Consider the following 26,996-nt stretch of genomic DNA (forward strand, 5'->3'; position numbering starts at 1 on the left):
GGTTTATCAGACCACTTTGTGTGATCGTAGTATTGGTTCGTTGAGTAAGATCAGATCTCCTCTCATTTCTGTACCTATAAATAGTTAGTATGCCACAAATAATGACCTCACACCAGTCAGAAATTAAAGTTTTTTTTTCTTTCTTTCAGAAGAAGCCCTTCTAGAGAAATGCTTACTTGTGTATGTCTTTTGGTGTGCCTGACTGCAACTAACATCTCCAGTATATGGTGAGTAGCGATCTATCCCTTTCGTAATTTTGTCATTATTTAACCCCAGATTTTCCTTTGTTTAATTATGTCCATATCAGACACCACAATATTTGTATTTCTGCCACAGTAAAGTATCGATGAACGAGCATACTGATTGAGGGAGACAGGAGAGAGAGATCAGATGATAGTGAAGAGACCATGTGCTGTTCACAGCTATCAGTTAAGAATCTTAATCTCTCAAACACTCATATCATGCAGTTTCAAACTAACAATAATGACTAATTATCACCACAAATGTACATTAATTGTCATACACTAAACAAAGCACGGTGTGTAAAATTCCTTAGGGTCCAGCAGGATAGCAAGCTAAAATGGAGTAAACATACGGATAAAATAATCGAAAAGCTCAGTTTGAAATGTTATTCCTTTAGAAGCATATTTCATTGTGTTGACTTTGAAGACAAGTGTATTGGCCTATTTGGCATATCTTTACTCCCTCTTCTCTTATGGAATTATCTTCTGGATTAATGCAAGCAACACAGGTGATTCAGGAGAAGTGTGCAATTAGTATATTTTGCAAATTAGGATAATAGTGCACTTCCAAGTGTTCAGCCGAGCTTTTTATTTCAATTTTTCCACAATTTTTTCAATTTTTTTTGTTGTGAGAAAATGGAGATACGATATGTACACCTGTATTCAGTTGTGTTGAGAAAACTTGGGAGTTCACGCTTTAAGGATTTCTAATTTCTTCCATTCATTTCCTAAAATATTTTCTCCTTAATGATGTTTGTTGCAGAGAGAGATAGTTTCAGCTGAATTGTGATTTGTGCAGTGATAAAATGAGACAGAAAAAATAGTTTACACGTCGACATCCTCTTCTTGTTTAGTGTTAAGAATGGACTTGAGGTTCTGCTGTACAAGTATTCAACTGAATCCTACAGGTGACAAAACAAGAAATTAGGAACCCCAACTGCTTCAGAAGGAAATTGAAAGAGAGCTGATTACCTACTTTTTCTGTAAATTATCTGAGTATCTAGGTACGGAGATGGATAAGTTCTTGTAGCTACATGACAAGTAGTTGAATTCCTTATATAGATTCGTGACAAGGAGTAATGTATTGTAAACATGTATCTGTATTTACTGGTGTGAGTAGGCATAACTATTTTCTTTGGAAAATACTATTGTTATCTTTTAACTGTACTCTACCGTAGCACCTTCGAACAAAAACCCGTGTCCAGTTGTTGGAAAAAAGCATAGGTCACACTCATTTACAAGAAGGGTGGTAAAAGCAATCAATAAACTACAGTCCAGTATCCTTGACATGGCTTTCTTATAGAGTTCAAAGATAATGAGATATACTGAACAGAATGACCTCCATGATGCCAACCAGCATGAATTCCAATTTCATTGACTGTGTGAAATGCAGCTTGCACTTTTCTCATATGATGCAAGTTATTGAAAGCCTTGGATAGAGGCAGTCAGATAGATGCAGTACTGTTGACTTTAGAAAAGCATTTGACTCAATACCACCTCTATGTTTATTATCAAAAGTACAATCATACAGTATATTGTACAAAATTTGTAACTGGGTTGAGGATATTTGGTAGGAAGGGTGCAGCAAGTTCTCTCGGGTAGAGAGACGTCGACAAATTTAGAAGTAATTTCGGGTGTGGCCCAGAGAAGTGTGTTGCATTGTTTGCTGTTCGTGTTGGGGTCAGTGACTTTTTGGACAATATTAGTAGTAGCCTCAGACTTTCCAAAGATAATGCAGTTGTCTATAATGAAGTGTTGTCTGAAAGAAGTTGCAGAAATATTCACTTAGATCTTACCAGATTTCAGAGTGTGCAATGATTGTTAACTTGCTTTAAATGTTCAGAAATGTAAAATTCTGCACTTCTCAAAATGAAAAAAAGTAGATACAATGACTGTCATATCAATGAGATCCAGTTGGAATCGATCAACTCGTGCAAATATCTGAATCCAGTACTTTACAGGGAAATGAAGTGGAATGATCGTATAGGCTCAGTTGTGGTAAAGCAGGTGGCAGACTTGGGCTTATTGGTAGAATACTTGGGATGTGCAATCAGTCTACAAAGGAGATTGCTTAAAAATCACTCGTGCAACCAATTGTAGAATATTGCTCGAGGATGGGGGACCCGTACCAAATAGGACTAGTGGAGGATATCGAACATATACAGAGAATGGCAGTACAGATTGTAACAGGTTTCTTTGACCCATAGGAGCTGCTGAAAAAACTGAACTGGCAGACTCTTGAAGATAAACGTAAGCTAGCTGAGACAGTCTAGTGTTTCAAGAACTGGCTTTAAATGATGATTCTAAGAATATACTTCAGCCTCCTACATATCACTCACATAGGAATCGTGAGGACAAAGTAAGAATAATTACAGCCTGCACAGGGCATTCAGTCAGTCTTTATTCCTGCATTTCATATGTGGACGGAATGGGAAGAAACGCTAATAACTGGTACAATAGGACGTACCCTCTGACGTGCATTTCGCAATAGTTTGCTGAGTATCGATGCAGATGTGGATATGAGAGATGGGGAGATTAGTGGGCAGGATACTCGCCATTTTGTGATACAATGAGAGACAGTCGAAACCCAGTTGTAGACTACGATTCAGTTACTGCAGTCCCGGATGGTACCGAGTCATGGGGGGAGTGCTCCTTTGTGGCCGGATGCTATCTCAAAAAACTCACCACCTTGGTCTGCCACTACACACCACTTATACAAAAGCCTCCAAATCTCCCCCTCACCCTCAGCAATTCTCTCCCACCACCATATAGAATCCAGAATCTAAACAGATCTGAAAAACAGTCATGAACTTGTCCTACAAGAGCCTGAATCCCACAGAGGTATCAGTCCTTTTCGAGGCCTTATCTGTTGCCTCAGCTGTGCCAGCCTCGTTAAATATCTTCTTTCCTTCGCCCAGGCTCGCAGAGGAGAAACTTTCGCCACTGACCCTACGAGCCGGACTTAAATCAAAATCAATATCGAACCCTTCCCGATTCAGTTAATTCCTCTCTCCGAACGCGATTTGCCGTCACTTAAACCTTGCCTCACCACCCTTCCCTAAATCCCTCGCGGTGGAAATCGACCTTACATCTGCGGAAAGAACCGCAATCTGCCACCTAAAAAATGATCCCGACTTTATACTCCTCCCTGTTACGAGTGCTCGACCACTGCAGTTAATGACTGCCAGCTGTCAGATTCGTCGACCTACAAACCCTGCTACAGTGACCCTGTTCCAGAAATACGACAGGATTTCCAGCCTCTGCTCGTCACCCCTACCCCTCCTCGCACTCCTGCCTTTTAGGGCCTCTCTTACTCCGTAAACCTGACCGTCCGAGACACCCCGTCGTGTTCGGCTACTGTGCCCCCGATGAGAGAATCTCTGCTCTCGTGGACCGACACCGTCAGCTCCTCAGTCGTAGCCTACCCACCTGAGTAAAAGACACCGACCGTTTCCTCCGCCGAGTCTCCACAGTTCCTGTACCTTTACCGTTGTTCTTACGTTTGCGTTCGTGTTACAGTCGACAGCTACACACTTGGACTGCAGCAGCAATTAATGCCACATTCTTTGCTCTTTGGCGAGAGAATTGAATCTGTCAAGAAATTTATGTATTGTTATTTAAAATAAAATAAATTTTATTGTGAACGAGGCAAAAATGTCGATTAGCATATGTGCCTACAAACTTTGATGACACGTATTTGATCTTCGATGCAGACTGTATATTTTTTGTTTCTTTTTCTGTGTTTTTTTCTCGCATAGTATATTACCACATTTTTAGGGAATGTGAAGATGAAAAAGTAACGAAAAGTATTAGGCAGATATTTCCGACGTCACAGGAGCTCGTAAATGTTGAACCGCACAACAGCCGTGTCAGTCTGCCCACCCCACGAGTGCAGTAGTGTTCACGCAGGGTTTCCTATTTTGTTGAGACGGTCGTGTTAGCTAATTCCTAATACTCAAAAAAATGAATTTCATTTAAAGTAAAATATATAAATTTTGTACAGCTTTCGTTCTCTTGTGAAACGGGAAAAAAATATGAGAATCGGTGCGATTGACTGCTATTATTGTGCAGATCTTATACCGTTTGGCCACATCTGGCAGCAATAGCTTTTCTCCTAAAGTGTATCTCGATGAATTAAAATCATTATGTCGTACTGGAAGAAAATACACTTGTCAGTGGAACGGTGTGTTCTTTACTTTGCTTTGGGTGGAGGCCTTACGGATACTATAATGCGCAAAACATTAGTTCACGTCATTACGACATAGATAAGACGACTTACTTAACTTTGTACAATCCAGTTCGACACAGATGTCAAGAGTACTTCCATTCTCACCGAACATTGACATATCACACGAAACAGACAAAGTACGAGTCTGTCGCTCAGAGTACATTTGACAACTACTGTCAAGTAAATAGAGTTGTGCCTAATACATTGATCACACAGCTGGTCCACCGGAGACTGTGGGCCGGGCCGAGTACTGAGGTCGCCGACAAGTAGGAGACTGGATCTTTACTTTCACAGATTTAAAATTATTCGGATGACTGAACGGGAGCACAAATGCGCGAAATTTATCTGTACAGAATCGTAATTTTTCATAAGAAATAAGATGGAGGACCTTCCTACTGCAGGTCATAAATTGCTTCAAATGTCATTAAACAGTGGTTCGTATATGTGAAAGAAGTATAATCGTATGTATATGACATAACAAAAACAGTAACATATCTTGTACTTGGATATCTGTACCATCTACTCTTGTGGGAAAGCTGGACCACGATATTGTCATAAAATTCCATCCTGGATCTTTCATTGTTTGATTTATGATAAGAAACATGAGCTCTGACTACGCCCATTTTCCAGACGAACCTCATAATTTCTGTAAAATAAGAACACAGAGGCTCAATCTAACGGTGGAAAGTCCACGTTGGGATAGCAACAATATGGAAAGGATAAATTGCTACTCACTACGTAGATGAGGTGCTGACTCACAAACGGACAAAAAGAAAAGACTGCTCAACTTTTGGCTTTCAGACTAAAAAGTCATCATTCAAAAGAAACACACACACACACACACACACACACACACACACACACACACACAGTCTCAGGGCAGTAAGGCCTGAGCAGCCCTAAGCAGGAAATTTCTGGCTGGAGTAATAAGTAAAATAAGGAAAAGAACTCGCCTGTAGTGGATTGATATGTGGAGCACAGAAATGACATAAGAGAAAAGAGCATTCACATTAACTTTTGAGCACTAACTCTGTTTATAGCAAAAGTACACACATTCACACATACACAACCACACAGACATTCAAACATAAAATCCCGTGGCCACAGGAGAGAGAGAGGGGGGGGGGGGGGGGGGAGAGAGAGAGAGAGAGAAAGACAGAGTGCGTGTGTGTGTTGTGTGTGTGTGTGTGTGTGTGTGTGTGTGTGTGTGTGTGTGTGTGTGTGTGTTTGTCGTTTACTGTAGCCCGTCCAAGGATAACTCTGAAAGTTAGCGGTTTGCTTTCTTGTGTGTGGGCCAATTGACAGCTCAGTGCTTCTGCTTTTCAGGAAGTGGTCTCCTTTATCCTAAAGTATTTATATGTAATGTTATTGTAGCTTAAATTTGAGTTTGTACTACTGCTTTTATAAGTGGTTTCGAACTGAAAGGACTGGGCCAGTATGTACTTTTTATATAAAGTTATTAAATTTTAAGCCCAGTTTTGCTGGTAATTTAGGAATATAATTTGTTGTAGGCATTACGAGTTAATGTAAGTATCAAGATGTGGGATTGTGTCTAGGAAATATGCGAAATTGCTTTCAAATATATCTCGTGAAATGGTGGGTGACTGAAAACTTGATGTTCCGGTGGTTCCAAAGTGAAATCACAACTTTAAAACAATTGATTATTTACGTTCTGCCGATTTCTTCTTGTATTTGTTGTGTACTATGAAAGTAAACGTTAATTTTATGAAAAATTTTAAAATTGTGTTCCAGATTGAAACCACATCCTTAAAATGATTGATTGTTTACTTTTTGCAAAGTTCTTTTTGTATTCTCTGCTTACTGTGATGATAAATGTCAGTTTTGTCCAAAATTAATTTTTTTATATTGTTGGAACAGAAAGTGTTAAACAGCCTGCGTATATCTAGACGCAGAACAATTAGACTAGGTACGGGGAATAAATCAGAGGCTCGCTCAGGGTAGAGTCGTCGGTTGGGCTGCACACCCTCTCTCTACAATACCTGGCCTCCCTACCTGTCCGCTCTGGCCGTCACCAGCCGTCCTCTCTGCGAGCGCTGGCAATTCGGAACTCCTGTACACCTGTCTCATTTGCTTCCGGCTGCACGGGAATTCTCCTTCGCGTAGTGATAAAGGTTTCATTATCACCTCGAAATAGGCGAGCTACGATGTCGAAACTTTCTTCGTGCCGTTAAGTCCTTCCATACATATTCTTCTTCTTCTTTCGTTTCACCCTCTTTGGGGTACGCTGGAACAATCATTTCTTTGTGCGTTGTTCCTTTCTTAGGGCCCAGTATTTCTTCATTCTTTCTGATCTTCTTCTCTTCTCTTCTTCCGAGATGAAGGATTTGGACTTTTGTGTGGATTTGTCTTGGAACCTTATGTTTTCATCTTTAGTAATTAATTTAGCAGTTCGATCAATAAGTGAACTTTCTGAAATATTTAATTCCACTAGGTCTTTCTCAGTTCCTTTAAACCAGTTGGGCTTCGTTTTTCGGTTACGGAAGAAGTCAAAGATTTGTTTAGTTAATCTGTTGGAATTCATTCTGAGAAGATGACCATAAAAATTTATTCTCCTTTTTCGCATAGAATCTGAAAGTTTTTCAATTTTCTTGTAGAGAGTTTCATTTTTGATGTATATAATCTTATTGTCTTGAAATTTTGGCCCAATGATTTTTCTTAAGATTTTTCTTTCCTTTACCTCAAGTTTCTCCATTTGGCCTTTGAAATTCATGTTAAGTGTTTCTGCTGCATACAGTGCTTCTGGCTTAATCACTGTCTTGTAATGTGTAATTTTGGACCCCCATGAAAGGGATTTTTTGTTGTATGTATTTTTTGTTAGTTGGAAGGCCAATTCAAGTTTATTTTTTCTGGATTCCATTGCTTTGCTTTCCCCAGCATTCCAAGTAATCCATTCTCCGAGATATTTGAATTCTTTTACTATTTCAATCTTCTGTTCTTGAACTTTGAGGTATTTACATGAGTGCTTGATGTTTGTCAATATCTTAGTTTTTTCAGAGGAGATGTGAAGACCAATTTTAGCTGCTTGTTTCTTTAGTTCAAGGATTTGCTCCCGTGCTTCTTCTATTCTTTCAGCAAACAGGGCCATATCATCTGCAAAAGCAATGCAATTTACTTTAAGGTTCTTCTTTTTGCAACCCAGTCTTATACCACTCTTAATATTTGTGTTCCATTCCCTGACTACTTTCTTAAGCGCACAATTGAACAGCAACGGTGAGAGCCCATCGCCCTGTCGCACTCCCGTTTTTATTTCAAAGGGTTCTGATAGTTCGCCCATAAATTTAACTTTCGAAAATGTATTTGTAAGGGTCGCTTTTATAATATTAGTTGTTTTCTTATCTAAACCCATTTCTTCCAGAACTGATAACAGAGATTCTCTATCAATCGAATCATATGCTTTTTTGAAATCAATGAAGGAGATTACGTATGTCTTTGCCCTTGATTTTTGGTATGCCATAATGTTTTTGAGGTTTAGTATTTGTTCCGAACATGATCTACCCTTTCTAAAACCTCCCTGGTATTCCCCGATTTTCGGATCCAATTGCGGCTCTGCCCTGTTCAAAAGGACTTTAGAAAGAATCTTGTACGTTATATCCAGCAGTGATATTCCTCTGTAATTGTTGGGGTCTGTCTTCAAACCTTTCTTGTGGATAGGGTGGATGAGAGCTGTTCTCCATACATACATATTCACAGTACGACATTTTTTTTATTTCGAGTGATGGATGACTTGGTGGAGACATATGTCTATACGACTACTCTGCAAGTCGTATGCAAGACCTTGAAAAACCTCTTGCAGACTCTCTCTGTACAGTTCCATCCTCGAATAGCACGTATCATTCACGTTTACATCAATATCTACATCTGTACTCTGTGGGCCACGTGGTTGGGTGGCGGAAGGTACTTTGTGCACCAGTGTCACCTCTCCCTTTACCTGTTCCACACGCGAGTGGTTCACGCAAAACACGAATGCTGCTAAGTCTCTGTGCGGGCTCGAATCTGAGTTCATCTTCACGGTCTTTTCGCAAGATATATGTAGAAGGAATCGGCATGCTTGTTCACTCTTCAGGGAATGTACGGTCTCGGAAGTTAATAATTGTAAAACACACTGTGATGCAGAAGCAGCTCTTTCAGCACCTGGCAGTGGGTTTGGTTGGGCATATCTGTCACGCATTCACGCATACTAAATGAACCTGTAACAAAATGTGCTGCTCTTGTTCGTATATCCTCTATCAGTCCTATCTGGTACAGATCCCAGACTGAGGAGCAGTGTTGGAGTTGGTCGAACGAGTGCTTTGTGACCTGCCTCCTCTGTTGACACATTTCCTGAGGATTCTTCCAATGAAGCTCAGTCTGGCATCACAGTTACCCACGGTTCACTCTATCTGGTCGTTTCACTTCCTGTCGCTCCGCATGCATACTCGGAGATATTTTATGGAAGTAAGTGCTTCTAGTGATTGTTCTGCAGTTGTAAATCATACAATAATGGCTGTTTATATGCCGTAAGTTACACTCGCTCGTACTGAGAGTCAACTGCCGCCCGCTGTAGCGAGCGTCTATCTGCTGCCGGTCTTCCTGCATTTCGCTGCAATTTTCTAGTTTCGCGACTTCTCTGCATAAAAGAGCATCATCCACGAAAGGCCTCGTGGAACTTCAGACGTTATCTGCCGTGGCACTCGTATATAGCGTGAAATGTAATAAAGCTATAATACCTGCTTGGGATACGCCCAAACCCACTTTTACATCTGAAGACTTCTCTCCATTGAGAATGACACGCTGTACTCTGTTTGCAAGAACCTCTTCAGTCCATTCACACGGTCGGTCTGACGTTTCGTACCCTCATTAGGTAGCAGTGTGGCCCTGTATCGAACGCCTTCCACAAGTCGAGGAACACAGCATCTGCCTGGACAACTGAATGTCTAGTGTTTTCTGGGTGTCGTGGACAAACAAGAGCGGGCGTTTCACACGATCGTTGTGTTTGGAACCCGTGTTGGTTCTTATAAATGAGATCGTCAGTTTCCAGAAATGTAATACTCGAGCATAAAACATGTTCCCAGTTTCTACAACAGACCAAAGTCAGAGATATAGGGGTGTAGTATTGCTTGTCTGTTGGACGACACTTCTTGAAAACGGTAATTACCTGCGCTTTTTTTTTCAACAATTACTAACACTTCGGTCCTGCAATCATACGCTACCCTGCTGTTAGAAGAGGGGCAAGCAATTTCTCGTGTTCTGTATAGAATCGAGTTCGTATCCTGTCAGGTTCAGTGGGCTTCATTCTGTGGAGCGATGTCACTTTCTCTATCCCACAATCACTTGTTTGGATTCCTGTCATTATGAACTTTGGCGGTTTAAGGGGGCAATTTTCCTCAGTGAAACATTTTTGGAACGAGACGTTAGGTATTTCAGTCTTCTTTCTGTCATCCCCCATTTCGATGGTACTACAGTCAGAGAATGTCTGGAGAGATGGCTTTTATCTATTTATTGATTTAACATAAAGCAAAAACATCCTGGACTTTTCTCTCAAGTCGGTAGACAGAATTTTACTTTAGATTTCGTCGAACGTTTGGCTTTCCTTACGCTAATTTGGACTTCCCTTCCAGATGGATCCTGACGATCTGAAGGAAGAACTTGAGGACCTAGGATACGGAATTAGGGCGGTATCCTGCGTGAAGACGCCGAGGACAAATCGGCAAACGCCACTGTTCACGGTCGTCCTAGTAGATAACATCGAAAACAGGAAGATATTCCAAGTAACCAGGGTTGCGAACATCACTAACGTACAGGTCGAGAAGTTCCGCGGGAAATGGCGCAGGGCACAATGCTACTCCTGTGGAGGGTTAAACCGCGTTGCAAGATACTGCACGATGCCGCCGAGGTGTGTGAAATGCGCTGGAGAGCACCGAAGCAGAGGCTGCCCCACACCAAATACGAACATACCAAAGGGCTGCAACTGTGGGCTTGCCCACGTTGCAAGCTACAGGGGGTGCGCGGTTTTTAAGAAGGCCGAAGCCAAACAGTTTAAGAACAACATACCGGCTAGGATTAACAACAAACCCACTAGAAAAGTGGGAACTGGCGTGACCTACAGTAGCATCACCAGTCCGCGAAACGACGCACACTCTGCCGCGGGAAGCCTTTAAGCGAGCGGGCCACCGCATCGGTGAGCACGGCGAACACGAGCCAGAACGAAACGGTTACGGCCACGAAGCACTCACATGTTGCGAACAACACCTCGGGAAGCGTCGCCGAAGAACTCCGCGAGATGCGCATCCTGACGACATCGGTAGCTGAACTGGTGAAATCATTACCGCAGCTCCTAGTAACTGCACTTACGACGGCTAACGAGGCCCAACAACACCCAGGAACTAATAACGACCAACGAATAGCACCGTCAATTGTTTAACAGTTTGCGCCTAGAACGCAAACGGCATACGCACCCGAGGTGGGGAATTCGGGCAGTTTCTTCGAGACGAGGCAATCGATATATGCCTAGTTTCGGAAACAAAACTCAAGCGTAACATATACGTACGCGCGGCAAATTACACGTGCCACCGCACAGATAGGCTAACCCGCGGAGGAGGCACTGCTGTATACATTAAAAACTGCATTCAGCACCGTGTTGCGCAACTGCCTCGACTTCGCACAGTCGAAGCCGCAGCAGTCTTAGTAAAAACACCGTCAGACGAAACCACGTTCGTAGCTGCCTACCGACCACCAGGTAAACTTTGCGGCATTGTTGTCCATTCTTTATTGCGGGTGGCCTCGATGCCGAGCGTGCCGAGTGAGCAGTGCAAGTGGACGTCCGCCGACACAACGCAGTCGCCCTGGGGCCGCACGACCTGCCAAAGGCTGAAGGGAGTGGCCAACCGCACAACGCGCTCTCGTCGAATCACCTGGAGGTCAAAGGTGAGCTACTGCACAACCACCGTAGGCCGCCAGGGAAAGTCAACTGGGAGCAGTTTGGAGGGAGCCTGCAAGGCAAAAAATGGCTCTGAGCACTATGGGACTCAACTTCTGAGGTCATTAGCCCCCTAGAACTTAGAACTAGTTAAACCTAACTAACCTAAGGACATCACACACACCCGTGCCCGAGGCAGGATTCGAACCTGCGACCGTAGCGGTCCCGCGGTTCCAGACTGCAGCGCCTAGAACCGCACGGCCACTTCGGCCGGCCCTGCAAGGCACACTCAGTGACATCCCAGACCCCACAGACGTAGGTACTGATGAGGCATCAGAAGATTTAATGCAGAAACTGTACAGGCTGTAGAAAATGCATCCCCCCCAAGAGGCCCACAAAAAATGAAAGACTTCTCCTGCCAGCTTTCCCCAGAATTATTAGACGCCATAGCCCACAAAAATAAAGTATTCCGTGAATGGCAGGTGACTAGAAGTCTAGCCACTAAGCGCCTCCTCAACAGGCCCAGCACAGACTGAAAGTGGCGGTGGAGGGACACCGAAATAGGGAATGGGAAGGGAAAATAGCTAGCCTGCAAATAAACTGTGGGTCAGCATGGCAAATGACGAAGTACTTTTAAGGAAAGGTCAAAGCATCCCTCCCCTACAGTTCGGGGGTGAAGTGATGTGCGAGCCTGACGCAGAGGCCAGTGCCCTGGCTGATGTCTCTGCGGAAAACTTCACACCTGCAGAGGACCCCATTGACGAGGAGCACATAGGTCTAGTGCAGCAGCGGCTCCCAGTCTTTTTCGAGGGGGAAGCAGTAGCAGACGTCGAAGAGTTCACAGAGGAGGAAGTAGAGGCAGCTAAAGCAGCTAAACCAGAGGAAAGCCGGTGGGTGTTACCAGCTGGAAAACGCTATACTTCAGCTTCCTCAAACAGCCATTCGCCCCATCACGGCGTTCTTCCATCGAATTATTCAGACCGGCAACTTGCCCTCTGCATGGAAATGTGCAGACAGGGCCGGCGCAAGCTTAAGTGCCGCCCAGTGCGAACTGCCAAATTGCCGCCCCCCCCCCCCCCCCCCCCCACCTCGTGTTTATTTTTTTTTTTTTTTTACCAAACGTTTGTGGAATTTTATTTAAACAAATCTGTAGGAAATGTCAGCGATAATCGCAGTTTTTGTTCTTACTTTTCAGATGTACCTAGGTTTCGGCCACTGAGTGGCCAGCCTCAAAGCTTTCAGTATGTGCTTGCATCTAAATCGTCATGTTGACAGTTACGTTCAGCATGACGGTATAGATGTAAACATAACTCAAAGCATTGAGAATAGCCACACAGTGCCCGAAATCTATGTAGATCTGGGAAATAAAAACAAAAATTGCAACTGATTGGTGACATTCTCTACAGGTTTGTTTGTACAGTCGCTGGGCACCAGCTCAAAAATCGAGTCAAACCTGATTGAAGAAATCTAGATAATTTTAATAAGCCTTGTGAATTTACAAAAATCTTCAAATGTGTGTGAAATCTTATGGGACTTAACTGCTGAGGTCATCAGTCCCTAAGCTTACGCACTATGACATATTCGTCATAACATATAAAAATATAAGAAAAAGACTTTAAGCAGTCACGTTTCTTGGGAAAACTGTCATAGTAATACTGATAAATATATCGGCACGTTCGGGACGAGGTGCAGTAACCGGTCGTGGTGAAGTGAACGTTTATTTGGCGATATATCCTTGTGCGCATCGGAGTGAAGTCATGTGGGGCTGTGCCAGCCTTGAGTAGAGCGCACTGTATTTGAGATACGCGCGTGAATGTAGCGATAAGTAAATGTCCGTGTCGTCAGGATTCCTTACTGTATCTCGACGAGCTTCAACGTGTTCGCCAGTAGTTGTCAGGTCCCTATAATGTCTGAAAAGAAAATTTTTCATAAATTAGTGTCTCACGCCTTCACTTAACATTACTTGTGTCGTCCTCTCCATGTTAGATTTCTGTGTCCTACGTGTTGTGCCGCTTCTGTCACCTGACGAGGCTGGGACTGATTAACTGTCTGTCTACGTGCTCACACACTGCAGTTCCTTAGCGATCAAGAAGTTGTTCGACTCAGGTGAAACGTCAATCGACGATTGCCTAATGCTCGTGCAACCCGATATACGGAACGGATATTTAATTGAACAGCCCATTCTTTTCCCTCGGAAATAAATCTGATTGCTTCCTGAAATGAGTTCTAAGTCCCAAGACAAAGATTTTATACAAATTCAGGTGAACAAACTCACAGCTCAGTTGCCCTATTTACAGTCTGCTTAACATAAAACAGTAGTTGCGGTACATGACAGTCACCGATAAATCGATATACTTTAGCTTGTACTGTTCAAAGCAGTTGGTCTGCATTTGAAATTTACCGCATATAGACGTAATGTGGCTCGTCAGTATCTGTCTATATTTTATGTACTCTGTTAACGAAAACGTTCAATTCAGTTTCTGCAGTAGGAGCGCTGGCGGCGGAGCCGTTGTCGCAGTGCTGACACACACACACACACACACACACACACACACACACACACACACACACACACACACTCACTACTTTGTGAAGCGCCTCAGGCTACAGCGTGGCGGCTATCAGTTTCAGCAGAACGAGTTTGTGAACGAATTAATACTTGATTTATTGCGCAATTGTCCCGTCGCTGAGCCATATTTGTCTTAACATCTTGCTAGCCTTGTTATCAGAGGAAGTAAAACCGGCGTACGAAGGGTCTACGTAGGCGGACCGTCAGTATCCCTGAGAACCCGGCAGTAGCTCACTTTGTCGTCACAATATTCGACACTGCGGTGACGCCGTCGCCAAGTTTCGGGCCTTACTAAATAAAGCCAACATTTGGCTGACGAGGCGTGCGCAGAGGCGCTGATCCGTGATCGCACAGGGCAGGCTGTTCGCACACCGCGAGGCGGCAGTCGTGCTGGCTTCGCAGCGACTGACCGGCCGGTGGTGGAGCTCCGCCCTGAGGCGTGTGCAGCGCCAGCCAGCAGCCGACCCCGGTCTGGGAAGGCCGGCCCACGATTGGCATCAGCGGTTTACTTCACACTCTGTGCACATTTAGCAGACCACTAAAACAACGTAATGTCAAAGTAATAAGGTGGACTGTGGCAATGCCGAGAAAGTGGCGAGAGAAGATTTGCGCGTCTATTATGTAACGGAAGTATGTGTGCTCAGGTGCCGGACGTTAAGTTCGTGGTGGTCAAGTGGTTTGTGTTCGACCTGCGTAAGACGAAAGTGTGTGGGGCGACCGTCCGGCTCCCGCCTAAACTCAATTTTAATCTTCATTTCTTTCATCACTGGTCGTATTGTTTAATTTAGAAGACAATTTAAATTATAATTCAAAAGCACCTCTGTTTGCACGAACTTTTAGTGAATTTCAATTACTCGACAACTTACGATTTTAATTAAATGTAATTATCACGAAAAGCGTATTTATGACTATCGACAAGTAAACGAAGGAACGCGTAGCGCTTCCCTAAAAATGTATGCCTGTCGTGATTTTCTGAATCCCTTATACGTGCAGTCCGGTAAGGGGCCCGGAGCCGCTTTGCGCCTCGACACTTGGAGCTGCAGAGGCTTAATTTTGTGAATGTCACAGAATGTACACTTACACTACACTTAGAGTACAGAAAATTAAGGTTTCAGCGGGAGTCGAAGCGTCACCTCATACGCGTCTGTCGAACGCTAACCAGTTGTCAACCACGCACTCTAACGCCGGGCACAGATACGTCGGTTACACAACAGACGCGTAAAACTACCCCCCGCGCTATTTTCTCGGAACTGCCAGAGTAGTGCAGCTTACTACTAGCACATTATGTTGTTTTCACGGCCTACTACAGGTGTAGCAAGTGTGAAGTGTATCAGTGATGACCGAGTGAAGTGGCGCAGTGGTTAGCACACTGGACTCGCATTCGGGAGGACGACGGTCCAATCCCGCGTCCGGCCATCCTGATTTAGGTTTTCCGTGATATCCCTAAATCGCTCCAGGCAAATGGCGGGATGGTTCCTCGGAAATGGCACGGCCGACTTCCTCCCCCGTCCTTCCCTAGTCCGATGAGACTGATGACCCTGTAACGCCGGAAATGCATATCCTCCTATTTCCATTTATTGTACTATAAATTTGTTTTCCTTATTTTTGTTACCTGAATATATAACATTTCTGTGTCTTCGTATATTGTAATTGTTTTACTATTTGTATATATATATATATATTTATTTATGCATTTATGTCGATGTATAATTGGTTTGTTTCGTAAATATTATTTGTATTTTTACGCTGGGTCTTGCCTAGGGAAAACTGCTATCGAACGATTACATCGATAGGTCGTGTGAAGAATCAAAGTGTGTAGGATCTTTGGTAGTGTTAACTCTGTCGCGTGGAGCGCGGGCAGAGAGAGGGAGTCTGGCTGGAGTAGCGAGTGGAGCAGGTGTGTTGTGTGAAGCCCCCGCGAGTTGCCGCGCTTTCGGGGTTTGGCAGCATGTAATTGCGCTCGACTTGCGGTGATAGTTTCTGACATGGTGTCGCGGACGGGAAACATTAGCTAGCGCACATCAAGAGCCCGTTTCGTCTGGTGACCGTGTCGAGAAGAAGGCGCGCCAACATCCAGCTTCTGCAACAGCGACGGCCGACAATGAGTGACTGTCGCCACCTCCTCGATCGACGGCTTCAAACCTTCAATCAACCAACAAGGAAGAGTGCAAGCACGTAAAGTTTTAGAACTGTATGGCAGACCTCAGCTTTTAAAACTGTTCAAATCACAAAATTAGAGCAAGTTAGCATGAACCTTTGTTGCTCATTGTCCCAATTGCATTGCCAAGCAGGGTCCCTACCTTTTCCGAAATGAACCCGAGTGTCGTTGAAATTCAAATATACACTCCTGGAAATGGAAAAAAGAACACATTGACACCGGTGTGTCAGACCCACCATACTTGCTCCGGACACTGCGAGAGGGCTGTACAAGCAATGATCACACGCACGGCACAGCGGACACACCAGGAACCGCGGCGTTGGCCGTCGAATGGCGCTAGCTGCGCAGCATTTGTGCACCGCCGCCGTCAGTGTCAGCCAGTTTGCCGTGGCATACGGAGCTCCATCGCAGTCTTTAACACTGGTAGCATGCCGCGACAGCGTGGACGTGAACCGTATGTGCAGTTGACGGACTTTGAGCGAGGGCGTATAGTGGGCATGCGGGAGGCCGGGTGGACGTACCGCCGAATTGCTCAACACGTGGGGCGTGAGGTCTCCACAGTACATCGATGTTGTCGCCAGTGGTCGGCGGAAGGTGCACGTGCCCGTCGACCTGGGACCGGACCGCAGCGACGCACGGATGCACGCAAAGACCGTAGGATCCTACGCAGTGCCGTAGGGGACCGCACCGCCACTTCCCAGCAAATTAGGGACACTGTTGCTCCTGGGGTATCGGCGAGGACCATTCGCAACCGTCTCCATGAAGCTGGGCCACGGTCCCGCACACCGTTAGGCCGTCTTCCGCTCACGCCCCAACATCGTGCAGCCCGCCTCCAGTGGTGTCGCGACAGGCGTGAATGGAGGGACGAATGGAGACGTGTCGTCTTCAGCGACGAGAGTCGCTTCTGCCTCGGTGCCAATGATGGTCGTATGCGTGTTTGGCGCCGTGCAGGTGAGCGCCACAATCAGGACTGCATACGACCGAGGCACACAGGGCCAACACCCGGCATCATGGTGTGGGGAGCGATCTCCTACACTGGCCGTACACCACTGGTGATCGTCGAGGGGACACTGAATAGTGCACGGTACATCCAAACCGTCATCGAACCCATCGTTCTACCATTCCTAGACCGGCAAGGGAACTTGCTGTTCCAACAGGACAATGCACGTCCGCATGTATCCCGTGCCACCCAACGTGCTCTAGAAGGTGTAAGTCAACTACCCTGGCCAGCAAGATCTCCGGATCTGTCCCTCATTGAGCATGTTTGGGACTGGATGAAGCGTCGTCTCACGCGGTCTGCACGTCCAGCACGAACGCTGGTCCAACTGAGGCGCCAGGTGGAAATGGCATGGCAAGCCGTTCCACAGGACTACATCCAGCATCTCTACGATCGTCTCCATGGGAGAATAGCAGCCTGCATTGCTGCGACATTGTGCATGCTCTGTTGCCTGTGTCTATGTGCCTGTGGTTCTGTCAGTGTGATCATGTGATGTATCTGACCCCACGAATGTGTCAATAAAGTTTCCCCTTCCTGGGACAATGAATTCACGGTGTTCTTATTTCAATTTCCAGGAGTGTATATAATCTCAGAGCAGAGGAGGAGTGGACTGGTCGTGGTTCTCCGGCCTGGCGACTGCGCAGCGCGAGTCCGGAACTCTGCTTTACAGCGCAGCGTGTGATCGTGTGGCACAGTTATCACACTGCACCAGTCTCATTCTTCCCCATTCTGTACTATCCAAGTATGTACATCAACAATACACATTTATTTCTCACTGCGTTCATAGAACCACTTTCGTACCGTTTATCTGTCGTTCCACTCCCAAACACTACCTGGAAAAAAATAAATGCTTAAATCTTTTTGCGCGAACTCTGGTTTACCTTATTTTATCTCTATGGCCACTTCTCCCTCTCTAGGCGGCAGTCGTCAAAACGTGTTCGCATTTGGAGGAGAAAGTCGGCCATTGAAATTTCTTAAAAGGATCTCGCTGCAACGAAAAACGCCTTTGTTTTCGTGGCAGTCTATCCAGTTCGGGTAACCTCAGTACTCGAGAACAAGAAAGACAAGCGTAGTGCGGGCAGTCTTCGTAGCAGGCACGTTGCACCTTCTGAGTGTTTTCCCAATAACCTGCACTCACGGTTCGTCTCCTCCACTACATTTTCTGTGGGCTCCTCCCACTTAAAGTGATTCGTAATTGTAATTCCTAGGTATTTGGTTGACAACGCCTTAATATGTATTTTTTCATAATTTAATATTATACTGTATTCACGTATCAGATGTCCTCCGCCATTTGTATCTGGTCATCGTAAACAAAGGTTGTAGAAATGGAGTCTCGGGTGAGAAGTTGCCAAGTCTAGAAGACGGAATGTTATGGAACAGTGGAGACAGTGGGCGGACAGTTTTTATGTTATACATATGACAGAAAACAGTGTGTTTAATTTCCGTGTTGATCACATGGCAGTAGGCACTCAGAACTTAAAGCAGTCACACATAGTGTACCTCAGGGTTCAGTTTTGAGTCCTCTGCTGATTCCTATATACAGACATTGCATTGTCAGAGGACGCTAAGTTTATCCATTTTTTCAGAACGTCCGATTATATAAATAACAAACGGCACACAGATGTTTCTGAAAAGGGACCTAATGAACTGACAGAAAACACCATCAGGCGGTTGATGGCAAATGCACTGTGAGTACAGTTTCGCAAGGTTCAGCAGGTACTCGAAGCCCACCATTTGTCACACCACTCCACAAGGTGTGAAGATAGTCTCCTGGCACGACTCGCTGTTACCGTGGTCACTCAAACGAGCCTGTGGCCGTTCGCGCTGGCCTCCTTTGTACTGGCCCGCTACGCCCTGCTCGCACTCTCTGTGAGACTGCTTGCAGACGGCCCACATCACCTGCAGCCGGCCTTGCCCGCGGCTCTGCTCAGCTGCTCCCTCCCTCCCTCCCTCCCTCCCTCCCTCCCTCCCTCCCACTGCAGTGGTTCCTCTCAGCGTCTACTTCCGCGTGCGGAACGGACCGCCGTGGTATTAAAATAAAAGTGCCATTAGCACTTGAGCACCGAGGATTCTGTAGAAAACTTAATTAGGTACACTGATGGAAAAAGATCGCAAACCCAAGGAGTAGTTTAGCGACGTAAACGAAAGTTTGTAGTCGTGTTTCTACATCTGCAAGATGTCTGTTCAAATATCAGGCGTCCTATAAATACACTCTCTATAACGGTCGTGAGCGTCATTTACCATTGGGGTTGGACGTGGTGAGTTGAGGTTAGTCAAGAATGCGGTTAAGGCGACAAAGAGGCCATTATCGACACCTGAGTTTGAACGGGCTCGTGTAACAGTGCTGCGAGAAGCTGGACGTACCTTTTGCGAAACGGCAGAAAGAACGTAGCCACTGTAGGTGATTGCTGGCGGCTGTGGCCACGAGGAGACCGGGCTCCGGACGTCGACGTGGCTCTGGCGCGTCGCACTGCATCTGCAGCACAAATTTCATCTGCAGTTGACGCCACAGTGACTCGACAAAGTGTTGCAAATTGGTTACTACAAGACAGACCCGAGCCAGTCGTCCTTTAGCGTGCAGTACAGTGACCCCAGAGCACCGCCGTTTGCGACTCGTGTCGTGTCGAGCGAGGGCTCGTTGAAGGGCAGGGTGGAGGCGTGTGGTGTTTCCCCACGGCAGGTGCTTCCGCCTCGGTCGTTTGTCGGTTAGGTGGATGCCAGTTGAGGGTTTGCAGCCGACCTGTCTGCGTGCTAGGCACACTGGATCTACACGTGGCGCTACGGTCTGGCGTGCGGTTTTGTATGGCAGTAGGAGCACTCCGGGAGGTGTTTCACCGACAGGATAACGCTTGCCCACATGCCGCTGCTGTAACCCACATTGTGTGCAGAGTGCCGACACGTCGCCTCGGCCTGCTCGACACCCTCGGCCGACAGCTCCAGCTCCAGCGTCATCTGCAGCCGTCGTTAACCGGCCGTGCGCTGGCCCACCAGGCGTGGAGCTCCGTCCCACAAACTGACATCCCTCACACGTACAACACATTGCATGCGCGCTTTTAACATTCTGGCGGTTACACTAGTTATTAATATACAGCATTTCACTTCCTCAGTCGCTGATTTCGCGCTTACGTTAACCATTTAAAATGTTACCTAGACAAATGTGTTCCCGAAATTTGATTACTCTACATTAATAAATTTTTCGTGTTGCGAATTTTTTGTGTGTGTATATACATTATGCATCTCAAGAATGGAGAATTTCGACAATTTCTGTCTGTTACTTACATCGACCCTGGCGGGATACCAAACTATGTGCCATAAATGGCCGTATCTTTCAAAAGACGGAGTTTTGAACAATCTTAAAGACAGACAGACAGTAAAGTGATCGTGTAAGAAATCGTTCTCACCGGATGATCTACGAAACACAAAAAACGAAAAAATAATTATAGAATGCATTTGGGAATCGAACACAGGCTCTCCGCTCCCGAGCCAAATGCCTTTCTCGCTATGTCAGGGAGTGTTTCCGGTGAACAGCGTTTACCTTTTATGGGTACATATGCGACAATCACAAAAGATCCTTTTCTCGATTTCTAGGGAAATATGCGTGTGCAGACTCCATATGTGATGATGAAAAATGCTCAGTTTTCAGTTACCTATCGATCCCCTCAATTTTTAGTCCATTGCGTGTCACGAACTTCAGGAGTCGTTTTCTCGAAAACGAGGGAGATGGTGAGCCAAAATTTTTTAGAAATTTTTCCTTTTAGGTTCTACACAGGCGATCTGCCAAATACGAACAGAATCGTTTGGCCGTGTGTGAGGCTTTTAGATGAATAGAGCGGGCGCAGCAACTGGCAACTCTTGTAACACTAGCAGTCATCAGTCACAGGAGGTCTTATTTACACAGAACACCCAACTAACCGAAACTTGGGAGCAACAATAGTATTCGCGGGAAGCAAAATCGAATTACACACGGCATCCCCTTCACCTCTTTTGCCGGGTTCTTCACTCCAGTCCTCGACAGAAATCGGCAAAAATTTGAAGCCCTAGCCCTGCCTCTTCCCTCTGTGCCTCGGTGGGAGCCAGTGTCTCCGTGCACTCGTCACGGCCCTGTTTGGAGAAGACGAAATCACGATTAAGGCGTTTTGGGGACAAGGGAGTCTTTTTCAGTCGCCCAGAAATTGCGGTTGAGACGAACCACAGACTACTTTTTATCGTCACCATGTCACTCCCATCCAGAACACTCCCTTCCAGAACACTCCCTTCCAGAACACTCCCTTCCAGACAAATATCCTCAGGAACGACTCCCTAACACTTAAATCCACGGACAATGTCAACGTTTTGTTTTCTTTTTTCTAGGTTTTTCTTGCTTTCCACTTTCCCCACAGTCAATTAATTTGCTATTCAAATGCCAAAACCCTACTCTTAGTTTATTTCCTAATTTAATTCGCTCAAAAACGCTTGACTTAATTCGACTGTGCTCCATTACCCCTGTTTCATTTTAACCCTCTCAATACCCAAGGGAGGCGGGAGAGAGGGAAGGGGGGGGGGGGGAAGAAAGCGTACTTCATGCCCAGTTCCTGCAAATATTGTAATCAACTTACTTACTTTATATTTTAAAATTTTGAAAAAAAATTATAGCTTTTAATGAATTCTCCTACCAGGTTCCATATACGAGTATATATTATATTTTTGAGGTAAACTTAACCCGAAAATTTGTCGTAATAGAAGGTGTCAGTTGGCTCAAACAATGTCATTCCAGGACCTTGTATGTTAGCCGGGGACCTAGAAACGACTGAGAGACTCCGCCCCGCCGCAGCTGCAGTGGTCCGCAACCCACGACGACTACCGCAGTCCACTTCACCCCTCCGCCGCCCCACACCGAACCCAGGGTTATTGTGCGGTTCGGCCCCCGGTGGGCCCCACAGGGAACGTCTCACACCAGACGAGTGTAACCCCTATGTTTGCGTGGTAGAGTAATCGTGGTGTACGCGTACGTGGAGAACTTGTTTGCGCAGCAATTGCCGACGTAGTGTAACTGAGGCGGAATAAGGGGAACCAGCCCGCATTCAGCGAGGCAGATGGAAAACCGCCTAAAAACCTTCCACAGACTGGCCGGTTCACCGGACCTCGTCACAAATCCGCCGGGCGGATTCGTGGCGGGGACCAGGCGCTCCTTCCCGCCAGGAAAGCCGTGCGTCAGACCGCACGGCCAATCGGGCGGGCTCCAGGACCTTACAGTATTTCTTTAAAAAGGATGTTGAGAATCAAAGTCAAGAGTGTGCTAAAAGGTATTTTCATGTTCTGGACGCTACTTACACGTCAGTAACGGTTTAAAAATTAATCTGTTAATGTAAGTCAACACCAGTTAACGAATTTCGCTTTTTTAGGGTGGTATAAAGTGCCCTCCTCCCCACGCCATTGGTAATGCGCGTCATGGTATTGCTAGAGTTAGTCCATGTCCATCTTATAACGTTTACTACATTATTTCAAGACTAATCGAGTCCCTTCAGCTGATCTTCCATGTCCGTTGCTATGTCTGCCAGCATTACAATGCCACCGGTCAACAAAACTTTTGAAACTTCCTGGCAGATTTAAATTGTGTACAGCACCTTTGTTTCTCGCTGGCAAAGACTCTACTACTTGCCTGCCATTGACACAATTTTAATCAGTCAAGATCGCTCTGCTGGAGTGTGAAAAGTCGCATCGGAAACAGTTTTTATTCCTTCTCACTAATCTCTATTTCGTCTTCCGAAGTTCTCGTACATTGCTTGTTCTATGGTGAATAGCCTCGCGGATAGGCTACGCAACTGCTGTCTCCTTTCTCTTCAAATTCTAGATGACCACTGTCGTCTATTTCATCTGTGATAACATATTAAAATCAAACTGTCTATCCTGATCACATTTGTCAAAGGTGTTTTCTTCGTCCATAAATGTGAGTTTGTCTTTTTTTCAATTTCACTTGTTATTTGTACGGTCTTGCGTGTCCGTTCCAAACTGAACGTCCCTCAGATAGCGTTCTGCTAGTCGTTTCAGGCTCCTATTTTGCGTCGCGTCTTATTTTGCAACCGCGACAAGTTAAACTGACAATACTCACACCAGTCGGCGGCAGCTGTCCTTTGTACCGCGATTATTACGCTTTTCGTGTAGTCTGGTGCTTTCCGGTCACGCTGACTGGCTCACAATCAGACGCTGAGGACTGAAGCAGCAGACTCTACCAGGGGGCAGTCCTCGCCAGAGCCCTCTGGCAGCGAAGCCCTGCACTGCGGGCGGCTGACTGGTAGAGACATCTACTAGCGGAGTGGCGAAAAGTGAGAGATTTAATTTATACGACTGTGTCACCACTGCTTTGTGTGTCAATTACCATATTTTTGCGTACTTAACATGTTACAGTGTACACAGCTTGTTACATTCAACATCCATTACTTGTAAATTAATGTTAATAAACCAGTTTTATCCACGCTTCCACGCATTTGAGACGATCGTGTGGCACTGAATTTAGTAGTAGCAGCAGTTATTTATGTTTTCATACCGAGGGTACGAAGCGTTTATTCATTTTCGTTTGTGCTATTTTTACATTGTACAGTATCAAAACAGATGCACTGTATTGTGGGTTCTAAAATTGAAACAGAAAAGACAACTATATATATTTGCAGTGTGACTTCAGTTTTATAACAATAATAGACTTCCATCATACCTGTTCCTTATATTGTTAGATTCAGCCCAACTTAGGTAATGTGTAGAGGTGGTAATATAATTTTGTCGGATCCAAAAGGTTCCCTGGTACAAAGAAGAGCCAAAGTGCTTGTCATAGTAGCCCTCTTGATATTCATCAGTTAAATCGTCCATTTGTGCTTTGCGTTTTTTAAGTATGATTTTTGACAGAGTTTTGTAAATAACTGGCAGCACTGAAATCCTTCTATAGTTACAGTTTCATCCCCTGTCTCGTGTAATTGGTGGATTATGGCACACCACCATTCGTTACGGATTATTTCCTCCAGGCATATATCTATAAGAACTAGTAGTATGTAATTGTATAAGCGTGTTAGTTAAATCGCTGATACAATCATTTTTTAATGTTCAGTGTTAACTGTAAACAAAAGATGAATGAAACAATATTTTTATAACATCATTCAAAATAGTAATAAGCTGAAGAATATCACTTAGGTGCAAAAAAAAAAAAGCATTTCACAATGTCTCTGTGGATATCATCCATTTCTTTTGACAGAGAGATAATTCGTGTTCGTGGGACAGCATCACAGCATATGAAATTTGTATTTCTCAGACCGTTGAAAAAAGTACAATTTGTTAAAATAAAGTATGGAGAATGAACTGTAAGAAAAATGTGGTACATCGTTTTTATGGTAATGCCATTCAACACACTAAAAACCACAGGAAAACCAAGTTTCATTTTCTAATAGTTCTTTCGATTGTTGTAATATCGTTCATTTCGCATTAAAAGTGAGTTACTTTTAGGAAAAAATATCGTGAAAATGTACGAAGTGTTCGAGTTTCTGTATAATATCTCACTGCACTATATTACAAATGAAGGAGTGCAACAATGAAATATGTATGTTTGTGTGTTCGTATCTGGCTTTTTTCATTGACCATTCAAGTTACGTTGTTGTGGTGTTTGGCTGTCTGACGCACTATTTGTTAATACTTTCTCTTGATACATTAGGTCGATTGAATCTAAAATGGATAGAAAATATTCTGTGTCGTGTTCAGGTGTAGTAATTAATTTTTCACGAATGTGTGATAGCAAACGATTTTTTAAAACAGGAACATGAGAAATAGGATCGTCCCCGTATTCAACACAGATCTTCTGCCGGCATTGCGAGGTGGTTCTCCCCTTACGATAGTGAAACAGTATAAGTTGTCGGAAATGTTGTTTCTCGTTTTCTGTAGCTTGTAAACACACATTCACGCCGTTACCTCCAACGCCAGGCTCAAAGCACACGCTGACAAGTCGAATGGCGCGACAGGTGTTCGACCTGCGCGGGGCAGGGGCGCACAGGCAGCCGTGTTAGCCTGCAGGGCTCGGCGGGGACACGGCTTACAGGCGCGGTAGGCGGAACACGCGAGTGAAACGAACCAACTTATTGAGACAGACCAGTACTTCGTCGTAGACTGATAGTCGTATACGAGTTTTTATTTATCTGCCGCATTTCCTTTAATCAATCGCAATTCAGGTGTGGAGGTGCCTCTGGTGGCATAGCAAATCAATCCTGGCATGAAACCTGCGGACCCACAGCACCTCTGACGTTTCTCTTTTTCTGCTTTTCCACCGTTCCCATTCAAAACGTAAAACAGCATCGGTGCCCCAGTTACCAGCTACTCGGTCAACGTTTAGCCTCTTTAGATTGCCCTCGAGCTGGTCCTTCTGCCTGTGCACGCCTCACTCTAAAAATTCTCCGAAGAACTCTGTTGATCCACCACATACACTGGACGTGCCCGACCCATCTGATAACCAGTACCGGAGCCTTCTATACTGCATATGTTCGCCTTCTTAGAATCGGCTGTAGTTGGTACCAAGTTCTCTCATTTGAAGTTCGTAATGTATCTGGACTTCTGATCACTGAGGTGTTTCAGTTTTTTCAAGATCGCAGCGACACGGCGTTCAGGCTACAAACAGCAGCTGCGCAGTGGCGCAGGAGGACCCGACGTGTGAGGCGCGGGCAACACGAATCCTGTTCTCCACGTCCTTCTCCGATGGTTGATAATTTGCTTCCTAGATAGAGGAAATGATCTCCTTGTTCCAAAAGTGTTTTGCAAATAAGAGGTATTGAAATGTGGAAAGGCAGTTCCAGGAGCTTGCTCTGCTGTGCGTGTACCTGTAGTTTTCTTTTTTTTAATTATATACTGATGGTCGGGCCAAACAGTACGTATTCAGAACGGGGACAATTTACAGACTATCGCAGCTCTGTGGGAGTGTGAGCAAGCACCCCCTCTTGTTTTCTGTTTCCCACTGAATACCAAGCCGTTTGAAGCCAAACAAAACATTAATTAAAATTGGCTCTTTGTGCCCCATTACAGAAATATACAACGTGTAACTGACTAGCTATGCTTCGGATCTGCCGATGAGGTAATGAAATGAACTTAGTGCTTTCAAGTATATTTCTCTTACGAGATAACTGCGTTTCATGAACACCGGAGATGAAATGTCTGCGCGAACAATTGTGGGGGTGGGGGGGGGGGAATCTAATAATCTTAAATCATTGAAAGTTGACACTTTACTAAAAGAAAGAAGAAGGGAGCTTCTCGTCGTCGTCATCGGCAAACTTCCGACACGAATAATGTACTAACATTACGTCTCCTTAAAGCGGAAATAGTGTCCACAAACGTCTCCTTAAGCGGAAATAGTGTCCACAAACGTCACCAGTCAGCACGGATCACGTTATTGACAGAACGAGACATGGATGGTCGTGTGCTCAAAGATCTACACATTCAGCCCAGATGTGAAAGCATCCTCTTGAAGGCAATTTTATCATCGGTATAAATAAAAATGTAGATGTTCGTTTCTTAGAAACCGTGTACGTCCGAAACTTCTTGACCGATTGCATTGATACAACATTCTGTTGCTATATGCACGTGTTTCTTTGCCCTTTTTAAAACTATATTTAGTGCGAAAATTTATATTAATACAATAATATGGAAAAATAATAAAATGTACGGTAAAACGGTGTTAGCGAACACGAAAGTTGTATTTTCGGCTTATTAGTTTATAATTAGAATATTGCTATAGAGTCTGAATTTGCAATAACAATAATTGAGGATCAAGGTCAGAGAGAGAGAGAGAGAGAGAGAGAGAGAGAGAGAGAGAGAGATGAGATGAGATGAGATGAGATGAGATATGAGAGATATATATGAGAGATATGAGATAAGGGGTGGAAGA

General features: G+C 44.8%; 1 long non-coding RNA gene across 1 annotated transcript in view; it reads left to right on the plus strand.

The window, feature by feature from the left end:
- LOC126109598 (uncharacterized) overlaps nucleotides 1–26,996 on the plus strand; it is an 82,592-nt gene that overhangs the window by 11,422 nt on the left and 44,174 nt on the right. Inside the window, exon 2 of the long non-coding RNA XR_007523693.1 lies at nucleotides 150–227. This is a non-coding gene — a long non-coding RNA (uncharacterized LOC126109598). The remainder of the gene's footprint in view (nucleotides 1–149; nucleotides 228–26,996) is intronic.

This window comes from Schistocerca cancellata, chromosome 12, assembly GCF_023864275.1.
Source record: "Schistocerca cancellata isolate TAMUIC-IGC-003103 chromosome 12, iqSchCanc2.1, whole genome shotgun sequence".
Lineage (NCBI taxonomy): Eukaryota > Metazoa > Arthropoda > Insecta > Orthoptera > Acrididae > Schistocerca > Schistocerca cancellata.